The 14,372-nt window shown below is 44.3% G+C and overlaps 1 pseudogene; it reads right to left on the reverse strand.

Moving 5' to 3' along the window:
* Positions 1 to 10,124: 10,124 nt before the first annotated feature.
* LOC112080708 (microtubule-associated protein 1B-like) overlaps positions 10,125 to 14,372 on the reverse strand; it is a 21,583-nt pseudogene continuing 17,335 nt past the window's right edge.

Below are 14,372 nucleotides of genomic sequence, written 5' to 3' on the forward strand. Positions count from 1 at the left end.
GCATAGTGTGTGAACTGTGTGGATGGTATGGGGAAGGCTGGTGCAAGGTCGTCATCTTGCCTCCACTGGCTGTGCTGTAAGGAAGGCGTTGTGATCGCTTTCCTCTTTCTTTCTGCGAGCTTCATGACTGTTCTTAAATCTTTTTTTAAGTGCAATATACTTCTGTATCTATCTTTAACACGTCAAGGAACATAGAACTTCAGCAGATTTATTGTCAAAGGGAAAAGTGTGGTGATCATCAATAAAACACATGTATTGAAGAATACAAAAAGCCTCAACTGTGTCTGATTCGGTAACTTTTGATATGAGTGCCTGGATACCTTGGCAGCAGCTAATGGGGATCCATAATGAATACAAATGTTTTATTCAATGCCTAGGTTTACCTCCACTGTACTCACATCCTACCATACCCTTGTCAGTACATTATGCCCTGAATCTATTCTACCACACCCAGAAATCTGCTCCTTTTATTCTCTGTTTCCAACGCACTAGACGACCAGTTCTTATAGCCTTTAGCCGTACCTTATCCTACCTCCTCCTCTGTTCCTCTGGTGATGTAGAGTTAACCAGGCCCTGTAGCCCCAGTACTACACCTATTCCACAGGCTCTCTCATTTGTTGACTTCTGTAACCGTAAAAGCCTTGGTTTCATGCATGTTAACATCAGAATCCTCCTCCCTAAGTTTGTTTTGTTCACTGCTTTAGCACACTACGCCAACCCTGATGTCCTAGCCTTGTCTGAATCCTGGCTTAGGAAGGCCACCAAAAAATTCTGAAATTTCCATCCCAACTACAAACATTTTCCATCAAGATAGAACTGCTAAAGGGGCGGAGTTGCAATCTACTGCAGAGATAGCCTGCAGAGTTCTGTCTTAGTATCCAGGTATGTGCCCAAACAGTTCGAGCTTCTACTTTTAAAAATCCACCTTTCCAGAAATAAGTCTCTCACTGTTGCCACTTGTTATAGACCCCCTCAGCCCCAGCTGTGCCCTGGACACCATATGTGAATTGATTACTCCCCATCTATCTTCAGAGTTCGTACTGTTAGGTGACCTAAACTGGAATATGCGTAACACCCCGGCTGTCCTACAATCTAAACTAGATGCCCTCAATCTCACACAAATGATCAAGGAACCTACCAGGTACAACCCTAAATCCGTAAACATGGGCACCCTCATAGATATCATCCTGACCAATTTGCCTCCAAATACATCTCTGCTGTCTTCAACCAGGATCTTAGCGATCACTGCCTGCGTCCGTAATGGGTCCGCGGTCAAACGACCACCCCTCATCACTGTCAAACACTCCCTAAAATACTTCAGCGAGCAGGCCTTTCTAATCGACCTGGCCCGGGTATCCTGGAAGGATATTGACCTCATCCCGTAAGTAAGATGCCTGGTTGTTCTTTAAAAGTGCTTTCCTCAACAGCTTAAATAAGCATGCCCCATTCAAAAAATGTAGAACTAAGAACAGATATAGCCCCTGGTTCACTCCTGACTTGACTGCCTTGACACCACAAAAAAATCCTGTGGCGTACTGTATTAGCATCGAATAGCCCCCGCCGATATGCAACTTTTCAGGGAAGTCAGAACCAATATACACAATCAGTTTGAAAAAGCTAGCCTTTGCTTTCCTAACAGAAATTTGCATCCTGTATCACTTAATTCCAAAAGTTTTGGGACAGTAAAGTCCATGGAGAATAAGAGCACCTCCTCCAGCTGCCCACTGCACTGAGGCTAGAAAACACTGTCACCACCGATAAATCTACGATAATCGAGAATTTCAATAAGCATTTTTCTACGGCCTGCGATGCTTTCCACTGGCTACCCCTACCCGGCCAACAGCTCTGACCCCCCGGAGCAACTTGTCCAAGCCCCCCGCTTCTCCTTCATTCAAATCCAGATAGCTGATTCTGAAAGAGCTGCAAAATCTTGACCCCTACCAAATCAGCTGGACTAGACAATCTGACCTCCTTTCTAAAATGATCGCCGCAAACTGTTGCAACCCTATTACTAGCCTGTTCAACCTCTCTTTCGTATCGTCTGAGATCCTAAAGATTGGAAAGCTGCCGCGTCATCCCCCTCAAAGGGGGAGACACTCTAGACCCAAACTGTTACAGACCTATATCCATCCTGCCCTGCCTTTCTAAAGTCTTCGAAAGCCAAGTGAACAAACGACCATTTCGAATCCACCGTTCCTTCTCCGCTATGCAATCTGGTTCCGAGCTGGTCATGGGTGCACCTCAACCACGCTCAAGGTCCAAACGATATCATAACCACCATTGATAAAAGACAGTACGTGCAGCCGTCTTCATCGACCTGCTAAGGCTTCGACTCTGTCAATCACCGCATTCTTATCGCAGACTAAATAGCCTTGGTTTCTCAAATGACTGCCTCGCCTGGTTCACCAACTACTTCTCTGATAGAGTTCAGTTGTCAAATCTGCCACAGGTTTCAATTCTTGGGCCGACTCTTTTCTCTGTATATATCAATGTCACTCTTGCTGCTGGTGATTCTCTGATCCACCTCTACGCAGATGACACCATTCTGTATACTGTACATCTGGCTCTTCCTTGGACACTGTGTTAAAACAAACCTCCAAACGAGCTTCAATGCCATACAACACTCCTTCCTGGCCTCCAACTGTTCATAAATGCTAGTAAAACTAAATGCATGCTCTTCAACCGATCGCTGCCGCAGCCGCCGCCCGACTAGCATCACTACTCTAGACGGTTCTGACTTAGAATATGTGGACAACTACAAATACCTAGGTCTGGTTAGACTGTAAACTCTCCTACAGACTCACATTAAGCATCTCCAATTCAAAATAAATCTAGAATCGCTTCCTATTTCGCAACAAAGCATCCTTCACTCATGCTGCCAAAACCATCGTAAAACTGACTATCCTACGGATCCTTGACTTCGGCGATGTCATTTACAAAATAGCCTCCAATACTCTACTCAGCAAATTGGATGTAGTCTATCACAGTGCCATCCGTTTTGTCACTTAAGCCCATATACAACCACCACTGCGACCTGTATCTCCCGGGGCTGGCCCTTGCTACATATCCGTCGCCAAACCCATTGGCTCCAGGTCTATAAGTCTTTGCTAGGTAAGCCCGCCTTATCTCAGCTCACTGGTCACCATAGCAACGCCCACCTGTAGCACACACTCCAGCAGTTATATTTCACTAGTCATCCCAAAGCCAACACCTCCTTTGGCCGCCTTTCCTTCCAGTTCTCTGCTGCAATGACTGGAACGAATTGCAAAAGTCACTGAAGCTGGAAACTTATACTCCCTCACTAACTATAAGCATCAGCTGTCAGAGCAGCTTACCGATCACTGCCTGTACACAGCCATCTGTAAATAGCCCACTCAACTACCTCATCCCCATATTGTTATTTTTTGCTCTTTTGCACCCAGTATTCTTCTTGCACATCATCATCTGCACATCTATCATCCAGTGTTAATGCTAAATTGTAATTATTTCACCACTATGGACTACTATTTGCCTTACCTCCCTAATCTTACTCATTGCACACTCTGTATATAGATTTTTCTATTGTGTTTTTGACTGTATGTTTGTTTATCCATGTGTAACCCTGTTGTTGTTTTTGTTGCACTGCTTTGCTTTATATTGGCCAGGTCGCAGTTGTAAATGAGAACTTGTTCTCAACTGGCCTACCTGGTTAAAAAAGGTTAAATAAAAATAAAAAATAAAAATGGCGCAAATCTGATCTTGCCAGAGTTTCCACCTATGTTAAATCCATGTGAAGAAAGTGCACACTTCGAGAGATGGGTAAGAATTGGGACACAGCCATAGCTGAGGACCCCACGTCTCTATCCCAACATGCCTGTGAATTTGGGATGATGTCATGGTGAATTTTGGATGACGTCATGTGAATTTGGGGATGATGTCATGGTGAATTTAGGGATGATGTCATGCTGTGGTGATGAAGGGGAGATTGAACCCTGAATAATGTCCCTCTGCATGTGAAAGGAGTCTGGACAGGGGACAATTTGCAGATTGTGCTGCCAAGGCTGCCACCAGTGTCTGTCTTTAGGAGGGGGGCATTTCCACAATTTGGGCAAGGATGTAATGTTGCTTGCATAAGCCTTTTTTTTTCTATGTCACTGAGATCAGTTATAGTGATGAGTGTTTGCATTGAAAACTGACACAGTGTAACGATACAGTTAATCTACAACAGAGCAGTTATTCTATCTGTTTAATTAGTATAGAATAGGTCTAGATTGTGCCTGAATTGATCTGATCAAATACTCTGCCACTGTGCTTACACAATATATCAGCCATTGTCTGAAGCGAGCTCGGGTACAATCTGTGCTTTGAGCGGCTGGCGAATGAGCAGCGATCTGTTGAATACCCAGCTGGCACACGCTGAATGCAACACATATGACATCATCCGCAGGGTCACATGAGCTCGATTAGTAGACCAACAGATGTAGCCGAGCCTGTTCTTCCTTTCTCCTCTCTTTTCTGAAATGGATGAATGTGGACAGTGCCTGTGTGTTTGTGTTCAACTGTCAGTACTGGGGCAATGGGGTAATGTCGGGTGACGGCCAATTGGCCCAACAGTAGCATTTCACATGGTTATCTATTCCATGGTTGGCCCAAATCACATTGAACAGTTACAATGCAATTTTGAAGGAGTTTGTTTAGTTCCCGTTTTTTTCCCAGGGACATCTCCAAGGACGTTTATAGGACGCTCTTAGAAAGTTCTGTCTTAGTCGCCTAGAGGTTTTATCTAGTTCCCGGCTCAATCCGGGACGTCCCTAAAGACGTTTTTTAGGATGTTTCCAATTACATCATTCTTTCCTGCTGAAACAGATATAACTGGTTATCAAGATAAAACAAATTGCAAGTCCTTTATACTGCTAAACTTTGTTTATGCATTGCTTAAAGAAAGTCATTTGCTACCATATTTGGAATTGGAAGATGTACCAAATAAATCTAGAAAAGAAAGTACATTTCTTCAAGATGCCATAGCAATTGAAGAACGACCACCTGACTACTCTCAAAGGAGCAAAAGGAGAGGACAATACAGAGCACTAGACGAAACTAACTCACCTCCCTGCTGTACCATTTAAATATGCATCTTTTAAAATAGCGTTTCTATTTTATTCATTTTTAAACTATTACCTACAGGATTAGAACTAATAAGGTAGCATGCACAGACAAGCAGAGTTTATTGGAATGATGGACAATCTTCATGAGGATTTTCTACATCAGGATTCTGAGGAGTTCTGGAGAATTCAACTGAATTWTWWTTTTTTTGCACAATACATTGTTACTGTTTTTGTTCTGTTTGTTTTTMTTATTTGGAAAAATTCACTGTGTGAACCATTATAAATACCCTAGATATAAAATGTATTGATATAGTGATCCGAGTCACTATCTGGCAGTCAGTTTTGTATGTCTATGTCTATGAATATAATGTTAATTCTAGTCTTCAGAATGACGCTGACATGAGTTAACAGTTGATGTCTCGATTAAGACAACCTTGAAGTCAAAGACCACAGGAAAACTGGTTAAATTACAGCACAAGAAGATTGAGCATCTTCTCATAGAGTTGCTGAGATATAAAGGGATACTGTTGTTCTGAATCCCATTCTCTATGTGAAAGCCAATTGCAAACACTGTAKAATTATCCAATATTTGTTATACAGAATGTTCTCTCAGCMAAACAATATAGCAGGCATGTTAGTTTTCCTTTGAAGAACTGTTAGTAAGACAATTACCTGTACGGTCAAAAATCAGTCTCTGAACATGAAGAACTTGTTCAGTTTTCTTTAATCAATCGCTYATMAATTAATTGCACTCGTTTCTCAGGGCAACCATTAGAAATAGACAGACTTCAGACAAGAGTAAAGAAATAAAATAAGACATTCTGCCCTAAAAATAAGTTTGATATGCACTGTATTCACACACAATAGAGGAGACAGTCTGACTTTGACTGACAACCCTTTTGAGTTGATGGAGCAGAAAACATATACAACTACTAACTAGTATGTCACCAAGGCAACCAAGATATCAATGTCCTCCACGGAGAACGTAAAGGTTAATCTGCTTCTTCACATTCGGATCAGCTGGAACACTCAGAACTAGCCTGGTTAAACCAGATGCTGCTCTCAGTAATTTAATCGCAGAACTGCTCTCAGTCTGTTAACCAGGCTATCTCAGAACTGCTCTCAGTCTGTTAACCAGGCTATCTCAGAACTGCTCTCAGTCTGTTAACAGCTATCCAGAACTCGCTCTCAGCTCTTTAACAGCATATCTCAGAACTGCTCTCAGTCTGTTAACCAGGCTATCTCAGAACTGCTCTCAGTCTGTTAACCAGCGCTATCTCAGAACTGCTCTCAGTCTGTTAACCAGGCTATCTCAGAAACTGCTCTCAGTCTGTTAACCAGGCTATCTCAGAACTGCTCTCAGTCTGTTAACCAGGCTATCTCAGAACTGCTCTCAGTCTGTTAACCAGGCTATCTCAGAACTGCTCTCAGTCTGTTAACCAGGCTATCTCAGAACTGCTCTCAGTCTGTTAACCAGGCTATCTCAGAACTGCTCTCAGTCTGTTTAACCAGGCTATCTCAGAACTGCTCTCAGTCTGTTAACCAGCTATCTCAGAACTGCTCTCAGTCTGTTAACCAGGCTATCTCAGAAAATGCTCTCAGTCTGTTAACCAGGCTATCTCAGAACTGCTCTCAGTCTGTTAACCAGGCTATCTCAGAACTGCTCTCAGTCTGTTAACCAGGCTATCTCAGAACTGCTCTCAGTCTGTTAACCAGGCTATCTCAGAACTGCTCTCAGTCTGTTAACCAGGCTATCTCAGAACTGCTCTCAGTCTTAACCAGGCTATCTCAGAACTGTCTCAGTCTGTTAACCAGGCTATCTCAGAACTCTCTCAGTCTGTTAACCAGGCTATCTCAGAACTGCTCTCTGATAATCTGCATGGTCCGGTACATTTGTGCAATGAGCATCGCACGGCAACGAAAAAGAAAAGACATTGCGGATTCAAGCAGTTTACTGAAAGCATTTGACAATTCATTCTATTTTCTTTGTCTCTATGATATTATTTATTGTGTGTGTGCCATATGTGTCAGAAAAACTGGAATACATGCTGAATATTCTGATTGGCTTCAAAGATTGCGCAATGGTACAATTTGTCTAGACCCTCGAACAAGGCATGTTATAATTTGTTCTTTGTAAGCCTCAAACTAATGTCATGATGCAATAAAATGGAATTAAAACATGTATTTCTGTCTCGTTTCTAACAGTTAGTTTCTAACAATCTACTTAGTTAGTCCTAACTTACAGTAATATTAAAGATACAATACAAACTGTGCACACAAATGAAAACCCATCTTAATAACACTGAAAATTACATTCTAGAACACTGAATATGATCACATAAAATCAAAAGCAAATTGTACATTTTGTCTTTAAAAAAACATTCCAAGGCATTGAGTCAAGGTGATTGGGGTAGAGCAAAAAACCTTTGGCCTCTGGTCCCAAAGTTAACGGTTCTAAAACAGCCCTAGAGCAAAATACCTCAATCCCTTTCCATGAGGATTAAGAAAGGATTAATCATAAGGATTAAGAAAATAATAACAACTCAATAGGAAATAACATGTCTGTCTGTGAGTTAACATTTCCAACAAAGCTCTCTCTTTTTCTGATTAAAAATGACTGCTTTTGTGTTAAAGAACATAAACACAATTGGTAGAAATCCCAAATTAGAGTATTTTCATATGAGTAGGCCTACAKGTTCTTAGAATAAGGGTTTGACCACAGTTGGTTCTTGTTAAGTTGTTTGATAGTTTGTTCTTCTTGTTCACTATCGCCGACGGAGAATATCAGACACTGMGATCACTGACTGGTAAAAGTACCACGTTAGTTTGCTTAGTAGGATGTGCAAATCATATTTTTGGACCTTTGCTTTTAGTTTAGTGATCATACTACAACACTGACCTGCCCACCTAGCCACTACTTTACCATGGCAAACCATCCTCCATGTCTGCACCAAACATGCCATGATGAGAACATTCTGATATGCATTCCAACTACAATGTAATTGTCTTGGAGCTTTCAGTGCCAACATGGCGCCCGTTCAAATTCTGAGACAGAACACTGAATATTTACCCAACACTGAATATCTATGGCTTTGCCACAAGGGCCATTTCAAGCAAGCATCTGAGTCTTCCTTGAACACACGACAGGACAGAAAGGCACATGTGGGTGACAGTCAAACCTCTATCATCTATGGAACCGCCCCACAATGTTCATCAACGTTTCATCAACGTGGTCTTAATGCACGGCACAAACACCTCACAGACAAGTCTTCAGACACTCAATCTAACTAGTACCCTGTACAGGTGATGGGACATGGGCTCACAACCACATGGTCCTATTGCTGTAGTCATAACCAGGTTAGGTATGACTGCCCCAAATGGCACCCTATTCCCTATGTAGTGCACTACCATAAGGCTCTGGTCAAAAGTAGTGCACTACATAGGGAATAGGGTGCCATTTGGGACAATACCATGATGGTCATAGCTGGAGTACTAGTCTACACTATCTTCACCTTACACAAACCCCAAATCACACCCATGTCTCTTAAAGGGTCAATACTAAATGTGAGAATAATCATATGATCTGTGATACCTTCCCAAAGTGTGGACCTACTCCAGTTCACAGACAGTGTCGGTCTGTAGCTCTGCAGTTAAATAGCGGAGGGTTGTTGTCTTTAAGTTYCGTAACATCTTTTAACCTGACAGCCTCCTTTCTATCAATGAGTTCATGAACACAAACAAGCTGCTTAAGCTATTTGTCATTTAATAAGCCACACTATTCCAAGCCAATGTGTAATGCTTACATTATGTTATACATGCGTATAAATGCTATGACGAGGAAGTAGTACATTGAATGTAGCAACATTGCAACCTGACATACAGTCATCAAAATGTTGCAATGTSAGTATTCTCCTTTCCTTTCACACAGTAGCATACATTGGTCTGGTCCATGATATGTTTGTGGATGKAAGCTTGGAAAATAAATGCAAGGGTAATCTACTGTGCATGTTGTATATTGTACAATATACACCAGCCCTGTTCGACAGATCTGGATGTGTTCTGGCTGGGAACATTCTCAAAAGACTTCACTTTACAACCAGACAACACTGATAGTTACGATTTACTGAATATGGAGCTTGAGAAATCCATTAAAAGCCAATTTCACCTTGCAGAAATTACATGAAAACTGAATGGCACACACAACACCTTTGAGTATGACTCGATTAGTTTTTTCACCCTATTCTACTACAAACATAATTATTCGACATCTAAAAGACTCTTAGAGACATCTACTTAGAATATCATCTATGTCAATGTGTCAATATTAGGCACAAAGTTCAATGAGTGGCACGTGGATGAGAAAAGTACCATTGGCATTGCATGGTGTATTCAGTTCTACAAAACATATAAACACTAAAGTACACAATGTGTGTTTGGTGTTATAACTTCTTTAAACAAAGATTAAGTTGTTGTTGATTAAGTTGTTGTTGTTGATGACTCTGTAACATTATAATAGGGCATACTTGTGCTTTGAATTATGCCTATTAGAAGAAAATCTGTCTTAACTTGAAAGGAAACAGTCCCATTGCCTGGACATTTTGTCCTGGATCTCTACCGTAGGCACAACCGACTTGCTTCCTGTAATAAACCTTATAATTATAGTAGAGGAGCGTTGTAGTCTGGAGAGCACCTTTATAATACAAACAATGACAATAACCATAATCAAATGTGTGGTTGTTGAATATCGCTGTGTCTAAAATGACACCCTACTCCACATAGAGTCAGTGCACTACTTTAGAGCAGAGTTCTATGTTAGCTATAAGACAAATAAATGACACCCTACTCCACATAGAGTCCAGTGCACTACTTTAGACCAGAGTTCTATGTTAGCTATAAAGAAATAGGGTGTAATTTGAGATGTATTGTTATGATTTACCGTAATAAATAAATCCCTAGAAAAGGCAGATCCAAATATTGAAACAGACAGACTGAACCAGGGGAGCTGTGTGTTTGTCCCATTACAGAAGGGAAGAGAGGGGGATGGGGCTTAAAATTCTATCTTGCAGGCGGGGAAAGACTCATCCTGCATGACCACGGTGCTGCTGGAGGCCAGAACCATGATGTTTAGCTCCTGCTGCCGTTCATGGGTCTGCTGGTACCACTCCCGAGTCACATCTGTGTCATGGGTGGGAATCAACGTCACCTGCAGGAGAGGAGAAAGAGAGAGAGGCAGAGAGATTGAGGTAATGGATAGAGGTAGGAGGAAGAAAGAGGAAAATCAGAGGAGAAGAAGATGGGGAGAACAGAGAGAGAGAGAGGGAGAGATGAAAAGGAGAAAGGTAGAAAGATGGGAGATTTAATCAGGTGTTAAAGCAGACAAAGAAATCCATGACTGAAACTGAAGTCCATCTCAGATTGATTGTCTGGGGCCAAGTAAATTTCCCTTTCATGTAAAAAGTCACTGACCGTCATGCTTTAATGGAAAGAGTATCATTTTGAACATGTATTAAACTGCGAGTTTGACCAATTCCAGTCCCTTGATCTGCAGGCCTTAAAAGGTATTGTCCTTGGTCTATATTATCAGATGTGCTATTAACAATAAGCTTTATCACCTGTGGCCCAACTGATGCAGCATAGTGTCTATACATACATAGGCTGAAGCATGGGGTTTATCCATCTGTATTTACCCATTGGCCACAACATCTTGATAGATATTATTATCATTTATAATTATTGTTAATAATTATTAATTACTATTAAATCGGAAAAATATGTTTTTTTTTGGTTTCTATTACAAAGTATGCCATTGCCCCTTTAAGAGCTCTGTTGACAGCTGTGCCTAAACCATGCTTGAAACTCAGGTTGAAACTGCATTTTTTAAATGATGCCACGTGGGCAATTGTGGGAGTAGGGAAATAAGTGTGGCAGCAATGGAAAGCTGGGATTCCTCTCTTTAAACAAAAGCCATAACTGCTTTCTGAAGTGTTTTCCCCACGCTTGCATTAACAATGGTTGTGCATTGACTGTTTGTCGAATACATTTCCCTCCCTATGGCTCTCGCAACTTAAATGCGCATCGGGAGGAATATTTCTCCCGCATAGAAACACACACAACAAGCCGTCTAGGTAAATAGGTCAACTATTCTACTATGAGAGTTTGTCTGATTGTTTTAACAACACCATTACATGGCAGAAATAGTAGCACTGGTTCCATCCTGAGTGATAAATTAGAGGCTTTGAATTACTTTGCAAGGAGCTACAGTAGGCTACACTCCGCTGTTTGAGTTGAGCGCCACAGGTAGTCAGGTGTGCTAGTTAGTTAGTTAGTTAAGATGCATAGGGGGTGTATTGATCCATCAACTGAATGATTGAGCTCCATCTAATTCTATGGTAGTGATTTGTTACCTGTAGGTTGGATCCCCACTGGGCCTTGCCCTCCAGTAGAGCGTCCAGGACCACTCGGCTGGGCTCGTCATTGCCCACATCGTTCCCGCTCACCACGTAGTATGCAGAGCGGACGCGTTTGAAGAACTCCTGGTCCACGTTCTTAGCACTGCAGTGGTTGGGGATGTAGGCCAAGTCTACGTAGATAGGAGGGCCTTGGGGAACCACGGAACTGGACCTCTGAGAGCCTAGGGGGAAGYACAAGGAGTCAGTGCTCAGACGTTTCCATACGATTTGATGCTTTKCACAAGGTCGCTGGTTTAAACTCTGCTCCAACTGCTTATTTCCTCCCTCCCCCCTCCTTTCCTCAATCACTTTCCACAGCCTAGCAGCCTTGACTTAGCCTGGTCCCAGATCTGTTTGTGCTATGTTGTGCAATGTGTAATGCACTGTACTGTACACTACTAGTCATATTATGCATAACATAATAATACGATTGTTGAATAAATATACTGTATAATGGGGACACTGGTTACCTGAGGTGCTCTTAACTCCGTTGGCCACCCTGCCGGCGTTGTAGCTGGACCTGGAGAGGTCATCGTCTCTGGAGCCCTGTCCGTCTGACAGATGGGACATCCTCAAGCTCTTCTCTGTCTCCTTCTTCTTCAGCGAGGCACTGCGAGGGGACGGCAACTGCTTCACTGGCATGGGGGACCGCTTACGGCGAGCCGGAGATGCCGACTTGGGTTTCCCTGTCTTCCGCACGCCTTTCGTCTTGGGGTCCTTCTTGAGGGGCGACTCTGAGGTTGCCCGGTTCTGGTCATTGGCCAGAGCATCAGGGTCCACCATGCAGACGTCGGGGTGAGGGGGGTTGGGGAAGGGGTCCATGAGGGGGGCGGGAGGGGGGTCACGGGGGCTCATCCTGGAGGAGGAGGAGGAAGAGGAGTGATGGTGGCCCCCTCCCATGGTGGAGAACTTATCCACAGGCAGGTACTCAGTGTCATCATCCGAGTCCATGTTGCTGTTGCCCGTGATGGAGGGGCACTCCTTTGTCCCTGGGGGAACGTCTGAATCTGACTGCGACGGTARAGACTCGCTGACGGAGGTTGGGGGGGTGTCTTCTCTGGCTAACCCCAGCCCAGCCGTCCCGGCGTGGGGGACCGAGTCGCCCTGGAAGTGGGGGTGGTGGGGCTGTTTGTTGGCTCTCTTCTTGACTGACAGGTCATGTTCGTCCCCTTCCTGCGATTGGTCGCTCCTGCGTCCCCGCTCCTCYTCCTCCTCATCGCTGGACTGCTGTTGCATACTGGGATTGATGAAGGAGGGCGAGAGGTCTCCTTTGCGGMGCCTGTGCTCRGAGGAGGAGTAGCCAGGGGAGGCTTTGGAGGAGGACGTGTAGGAGGAGGCGCCCATTTCAGGAGGGAGGTCCGGGTCGCTGTCGTCATCATCATCTCTTCCTCCTGCTTCTCCTCGGCACGACGCCTCCGTGTAGAAGGGGGAACCGAAGGTGTGATCAGTGGAGGAGAGGGAGAGCGGGCGGACTCTGGTTCCATTTCGCATTCCTCCTCAAACTCGTCCTCGTGGCGGTAATGAGGCGGGGAGTCGCCAGGAACCATGTCCATCTGGGCTTCTGCATGTTCCACTCATAGGAGCTCCTCACCTTTTTCTCCTCAGCTGTACCCAGACCTGGGCTCACGCAGCTGGCCTCCGGACCTGCACTGATGGGGAGCTCATGCTGCTGACCTCCAGCCATTGACTGTGTCTGGCTTGGTGGGCAGCAGAGAGGAGGGCATGTACGAGGTGAGCACATCAGGGAGACCAGCGCCATCTATTTTACCTGAGGTGGTGGTGCTGCTGCCGTGTTTTTCGGAGAAGGACAGGCCCATRTCTCGCATGTAACCTTCCTCGTCATCCTCTTCCTCACTACTGTCAGAGTTTTCAAAGTAATGCTTGCCTGTTGAATCGGGCCGTGGGGACGAGGTGACACCAAACAKACCCGTGGCGATGGCATCCTTCTCCTTGGGCGACTGGGAGAAAGGCCCATAACCCCCTGCAGCCTGCAGCTTGGACTCATCCGCCCATTCCGGTTTATAGAAGCAGRCCGACTGGGGGCTTTTGTTCACAACACTTCCTTCCATCGAGGCAACATGCTCCTTTTTGTCTTCCGAGGAGGAAGCGGAGGAGTGCGAGTGGAAAGGTTTGATCTCCTCAAAGGGGCTGTGAGGAAAGAAGCGGGCCAGACTGGAGGTGGATTCTGCGGGGGTGGTGGTGMCCGTTCTCATCTGCTTCTCCGAAACCTCCAGGTACTCYTTCTTAACCATCCCGCAGGAACTGGAAAAGGAGGAGTCCATGGCCAGGGAGTGTTCGTCTTTAAAGGAGGAGTGTTRATCTTTAAAGGAGGCYTGTTRATCTTTAAAGGYGGCYTGTTCATCTTTAAAGGAGGCATGTTCATCTTTAAATGAGGCGTGTTCATCTTTAAAGGAGGCATGTTCATCTTTAAATGAGGCGTGTTCATCTTTAAAGGAGCCGGGTTCATCTTTAAAGGAGCCGGGTTCATCTTTAAAGGAGCCGGGTTCATCTTTAAAGGAGGAGTACTCGAAGCCGGCACTGTCTGCATCGTGTTTGAAGATGTGGTCGGAGGCGTTGGCTGGGYTCTCCAGCTCCTCGCCAAACTGCCGGCTGGTGGAGAGTGACGGACCGGACGTAGAGGAGGAGTAGCTGTAGGAAGAGGAGGACGAGTATGCCGTGGCAGAGGTGGTGGTGTAGTGGAAGCCTGATGAGACTCCTACTGTGTCTCCTGTTTTCTTACCACCGTCAGCTCTCTCGCTGTGGAAATAGTCGTCTTTTCCCTCTTTGTCCTTGTCTTTCTCCCCACCGTAAGAATAATCAAACCCAGAGGAGTACCCAG

Source organism: Salvelinus sp. IW2-2015, unplaced genomic scaffold (assembly GCF_002910315.2).
Source record: "Salvelinus sp. IW2-2015 unplaced genomic scaffold, ASM291031v2 Un_scaffold16446, whole genome shotgun sequence".
Lineage (NCBI taxonomy): Eukaryota > Metazoa > Chordata > Actinopteri > Salmoniformes > Salmonidae > Salvelinus > Salvelinus sp. IW2-2015.